Here is a 6,357-nt window from a genome sequence, read left to right as displayed (position 1 = left end):
TCACCCTTCAACCGGTTTAAACCTAATTTACACAAAACTAAATTTCAAGGATATAATACAGTTATTTCAAGATCAATAACTAAACTTTTGAAAGATACTTGTAGAAAATACTCACCTTAGATAAAAACTCAAATTTGAAGATGAAAAAAGACTTTAAATCCAAACTTGTTCTCCGGTTTAGCAAGCAAGACTACTCTCTCTTTGATCTCAAAATTCCAAAGGAGGCTAAAAGACCTCAGCCATTACCCAAACTACTACATTATACTTTCCAGATTTGGAAAGTCGGCCACACTCATACCCCTATATGTATGCATATAAAATTTCATGATTTACATATAACCCATGCACACACACATGCACTCATGCATATTAATATCATGCATACATACATATATATATACCTATACATGTTATGCATATATCCCCATGCATGAAATACACAGACTTACACATTTAACCCATGTAAGTATTTATTCACATAAACAATTAATCCACATAATAAATACCTTAGGTAATAATCAGGACCCAATTATCACATTATCCGTCCCTTCAAAAGAATTCCGTCCCGGAATTCCTTTAGTTAAAGAGCCATGGATAAACTTCTCTCATTTCTGACTCCAATTCCCAAGTCGCTTCTGGTCCTTTGTGAAACTTCCACTGAACCTTAACCAGACTAATTTCTTTGTTTCTCAAGACCTTGATCTTTCGGTCAATCTCGGCTTCTGGTGTTTTCACAAAGTTCGGCTTACTGTCCAGTTGGACCTCTGGTAATGGTACAACGAGACTTGAATCAGCTAAACATTTCCGCAAATTCAATACATGGAAAGTGCTGTGAATCAGACTTAGTTCTTCTGGTAGTTCTAACTGGTACGCCACTGGCCCAATTCGTTTACATATTCTGAACGGCCCAACATACCTCGGACTGAGCTTACCCTTTTTCCCAAATCTGATGACACCCTTCCATGGTGAAACTTTCAACATCACAAAATCACCTACACAAAATTCAATCGGCTTTCGACGATTATCAGCATAACTTTTCTAGCGACTTGTGCTGTTATGATTCTTTCTCGGATTTGTTCAATTTTTTCAGAAGTTTCTTGAATAATTTCAGGACCAGTTAACTGCCTCTCACCTACTTCATTCCAACACAACGGCATTTGACATTTACGTCCATACAATACTTCATATGGTGCCGCTTGGATGCTGGAATGATAACTATTGTTATACGCAAACTCTATTAGTGGCAAATGATCTTCCCATGATCCCCCGAAGTCAATGATACAGCTTCTTAACATATCTTCGAGAGTCTCGATAGTTCTTTCACTTTTCCCATATGTTTGCAGATGATAGGTTGTACTTAACCGAATTTCAGACCCCAGAGCTTTCTGCAAACTTCCCCAAAACTTCGAGGTGAAACGGCTATCTCTATCAGAAATAATAGACAGTGGAACACCGTGCCTAGTTATAATTTCTTTGATGTAAATTTGTGCTAACTTTTTTATAGAATATCTCTCTCTTATTGGTAGAAAATACGCAGATTTAGACAGGCGATCAACTATTACCCAGATTGCATCATACCCTTTTGGAGTTCGAGGTAACTTCATGACGAAATCCATTGTAAGGCGATCCCATTTCCATACAGGAATCTCCAAAGATTGAAGACTTCCATATGGTTTCTGATGTTCAATCTTAACCTGTAGACACGTTAAACATTGTTCCACATATTTGGCTATATCTTTCTTCAATACGGGCCACCAATAAAAAGATTTTTTATCTCGATACATCTTATTGGTACCTAGATGAATAGAGGATCGGGATTTATGGCTTTCATTCAAAATGACTTTCCGGATATCCCCAAAACTTGGTACCCAAATTCGCCCTTGAAAACACATAATCCCTTTGTCGTTTGGTTCCAAGGTTGAAATCATCTTACCCAACCTTTCTGACTTGATAAGATCTTCTTTCATAGCTTCCTTTTGACATCTCAGAAGTTCTTTATGGATATCAGGGACTAAAGTTATTCTCATTGCCACAGTTTTAATAGTCCCGCTCCTTTCCTTTCTACTTAAAGCGTCAGCTACCACGTTGGCTTTTCCTGGGTGGTAAAGGATTTCACAGTCATAATCATTAACATGTTCAATCCACCGACGTTGTCGCATATTTAAATCTTTCTGGCTGAACAGATGCTGTAGACTTTTATGATCTGTATAAATCTGGCACCTTGTCCCCAGAATATAATGCCTCCAGATTTTTAGAGCGAATACCATCGCGGCTAATTCCATATCATGAGTCGGATACTGCTTCTCATGATCCTTCAATTGTTTTGATTTATAAGAAATCACCTTTCCTCTTTGCATCAGAACACATCCCAATCCCAGTTTTGATGCATCACTGTATACCACAAAATTTTCTGATCCATTTAGTAGGGTTAACACCGGTGCACTACAGAGATGATCCTTTAATAGTTGGAAAGCTTCTTGTTGTTCTTTTTCCCACTGAAACTTAATATTCTTCTGAGTCAATTTGTTCAATGGCACAGCTATCTTAGAAAAGTCCTAAATGAATTTACGATAGTAGCCTGCCAGTCCTAAAAAGCTTCAAACTTCATAAGGAGTCTTTGGAGCTTCCCACTTTTCAACTGCTTTGATTTTTGCTGGATCTACCTTCACCCCTGCTTCTAAGATAACTTGTCCCAAGAATTGGACTTCCCATAACCAAAACTCACACTTGGACAACTTGGCATACAACTTTTCTCTTTTCAACAATTTCAGTATCAGGCTAAGATGTTCCGCTTGTTCTTCTTCAGTTTTAGAGTATATAAGAATATCATCAATCAATACAATAACGGAGTTATCAAGATATTCCTTACATACTCTATTCATCAAATCCATAAAGGCTGCAGACGCATTAGTTAAGCCAAATGGCATAACTAAGAATTCATGATGCCCGTACCTGGTTCGAAAAGTTGTTGTAGCAACGTCTTCCTCCCTGACTTTAAGCTGATGATACCCCGACCTTAAATCAATTTTGGAGAAATAACTTGCTCCTACCAGTTGATCAAACAAGTCATCAATCCTTGGSAGAGGATACTTGTTCTTGATTGTCAATTTATTCAATTCTCGATAGTCTATACACATTGGCATAGATCCATCTTTCTTCTTGACAAACAAGACCGGAGCACCCCAAGGTGAAGTGCTAGGTCGGATGAATCCTTTATCAGTTAAATCTTTCAACTGAGCAACCAATTCCTTCAGTTCTGATGGAGCTAATCGGTACGGTGCCTTAGCTACTGGTGCTGCTCCAGGCATGAGATCAATCCGAAATTCAATAACTCGATCTGGCGGTAACCTAGAAAAATCATCTGGAAAGACTTCTGGGTATTTATTAACGATTGGAATCAATTTGTGCTTCCCTTTTTCTTTCTTTGCATCAATAACATATGCCAAACACCCCTGACACCCCTTCCAAATAGACTTTCGAGCTTTTACTACAGATAGTAGGCTGGTATGATGATCCTGATCATCACCATAAATAATAATTGTTCCTTGATTTGGCAGAGTAATTCTAATCATTTTCTTATTACAAACAATACTCGCCTGATGCTCTGCTAACCAGTCCATACCCACCACTACATCAAACTCTTTCATCGGCATAGGGAATAGTCAAATCGGTAACTTACACCCCTCAATAATAATAACACAATTATTGAATACCCTAGTAACAGATTTCTGACTATTAGCAGTATCAACTACTAATTCGTCATCTAGTAGCACAGAATTCAGACATGCATATTAAGCAAATGATGGTGATACAAATGAAAAGCTTGCACCAGAATCAAATAATACCTTAGCACGTATAGAATTCAGAAGAAAGGTACCTGTTACCACATCTGGGTTGCTTCTGCCTCGTTCTTTGTCATTTGGAATGATCTGCATCTGGCTCCACTCTCCCCTCGGTGCACTAGGCCTTCCACGATTACTGGGAGCATTTCCTCCCATTGTCAAACGAGGAGTTCTTAGTTGTGGACAATTTGGTCGGATATGGTCAAGTGAATTGCACTAAAAACATCTTTTGGGTGTAGTGCAGTCCCTTGACAAATGCCTGTCTCCCCACAACGATAACATCTCTTTGGTTCAGAGGGACAACTTTCTTGGTGCACCTGCTGACACTACGGGCAGGTTCTAACAAATAGCGATCAAGGAGTACGGTTATCTGGTTTAATAAACTTGGGTCTTCAAAAACTGACTGAAGACCCCTCCCACTTTCTTTTCTCTATTATTTTCTCTTCACCTTGTCGATTCTTATTTCTTTCAGTAACTTCGGTAGCATTGACGGCTAAAGAGAAAGTATCAGGGTTCATAGCAATCACGAATTCTCGGATAGAGGGTTTCAATCCCCAAATGTATCTTTCTATCTTTCGAGATCCAGAAGAAACATAATGTTCCACGAAACGAGAAAACTCAATAAATTTTTCGGTATAATCCCGCACAGATCTACTCCCTTGTTCCAGTTTCAGAAAATCCTCTTCCATTTGTCTTACGGCTGTCGTAGGACAGAATTGTGTTTTGAATTTATTCACAAATTCTTCCCAAGACATGGTTTGCAGTATATTTGGTTGTGCCGAGGACTCCACATTCCACCAATATAAGGCATTAGATTTAAGCATAGATACTGCAAATCTAACTTTATCTTCTTTAGAACACCTACTAGTGTTAAATACCGACTCAATCTCTTTTATCCAGCACATTGCTTTAACTGGATCTCTTTCTCCTGAAAAGGTTGGAGGTTTACATGTCAGAAACATCTTTATATCCCCTCTCCGATTATTGCTTCCTGCTGAAGGAGCTGGAGGATTAATTCCAACTTGCCCGGTTTCTATTCTAGCTGGCAGTCCCATAATGGATATCAAGGTTTCTATCAGTTTCCCCATTTCTTCTGCCAAAACATCTCTGGCTATAAACTCAGGTTGTTGCCTTTGTTCTTGATGAGCATTCCCAGAAATAGATTCCCCTTGACCAGGGCGAATCTCGGTCTGACTCCTCTCAAGAATCTGACTCCTTCCTCGACCTCTACCCCTACCCCTTCCACGACCTCTACTCCTTGAAGCATAGGTTGGTGGATTAATGGGAGATTCCTCCCTTTCTTCAGATTCAGGGCGGGCAATTCTTTCTGATCTTCACGATTGACTAGACATCTGCATATATTTTAGTATTAAATATCATGTATTCATATTCCCAAATATAATATGGTATCCGAGTATAGGTATGTACCTGTAAATTCATAATTACATTGGCCATTTGTAATTCGAACTCACCTTACATACTGCTCTCTTTAACCCATTATATTTTATAGCCAATGATACTAATTATGTCCGGGACTCTTAACATGCAAATGACAGTTTAAGTCTAGGCATCATGCTTTGAATACCTAAATCTCTTAAACTAAGGCTCTGATACCACTTCTGTAACACCACCAAATACCACATTTGCATATAACACATATTTCATTACATGGAAATATAGTTTACTTCACAAGGCCCCCTAGTACAAGGATTCTTATATGTACAAAATCTACATATGAAAAATTCCAAAACCAATCTTGTACTAACACATGTAATACAACATGTAACTTCCAAATAAACAATCTTAAGCAGATCTTCAAAAGCAGATAACAGGATAATAAATAATCACATTTCCCTTTTCCCTTATTATCCCTACCCCAGCGGTTCCTGCATTGCATGATATTAAAATAGAAAATGAGGGTTAGACCAGAACGGTCTAGTGAGTAAATCTCTTCTTTGCAATTGCAGGGTGATGAACACCAAAATATAATAAAGTATCAGTGTTTAGAAATATTAGCAATATAGTCAAATAATGCAGTCCTCAAAGACATGCATAAATGGATAAATTAAAGAACCTCAGCTCCATTAATAAAATACATCTGCTTAAAGATCCAATGTTCCCAATATGAAACAAATATTATAACCAAAACTTCTTTGAATCATTAAATCATTCCTTTGTAAACATTAACGGAAAGATTTAAGGCAATACTTGCCCTTTATGACAAACCATTTTCCCCTTTTCAATAACATCTAAATTATTATTTTTAATAAGAATAATATCTCTGATTCATCAGGTCACAAAGAAATGATGACTCAAAGTTATTAAATCTAATTAGTAACAATAATAAGAGTTATAATAATAATATCCACATATGACAATGCCTCCCTTATTCCAAGTACATCTCTCCTTGATATGCCACCCTTATTCCTCCATCAAAACAGGGCTACTTATCAGAACAGACAAAAGTCACCACGTCTGAAAGTACCCATTCCCAGTTCCAAGCCAGAACAGACAA

The sequence above is a fragment of the Cynara cardunculus genome (genome assembly GCF_001531365.2).
Source record: "Cynara cardunculus var. scolymus isolate 2C chromosome LG 3, CcrdV1, whole genome shotgun sequence".
NCBI classification, from domain to species: Eukaryota; Viridiplantae; Streptophyta; class Magnoliopsida; order Asterales; family Asteraceae; genus Cynara; species Cynara cardunculus.
The sequence above is the reverse complement of the archived record's forward strand: the minus strand, read 5'-3'. Positions refer to the sequence as shown.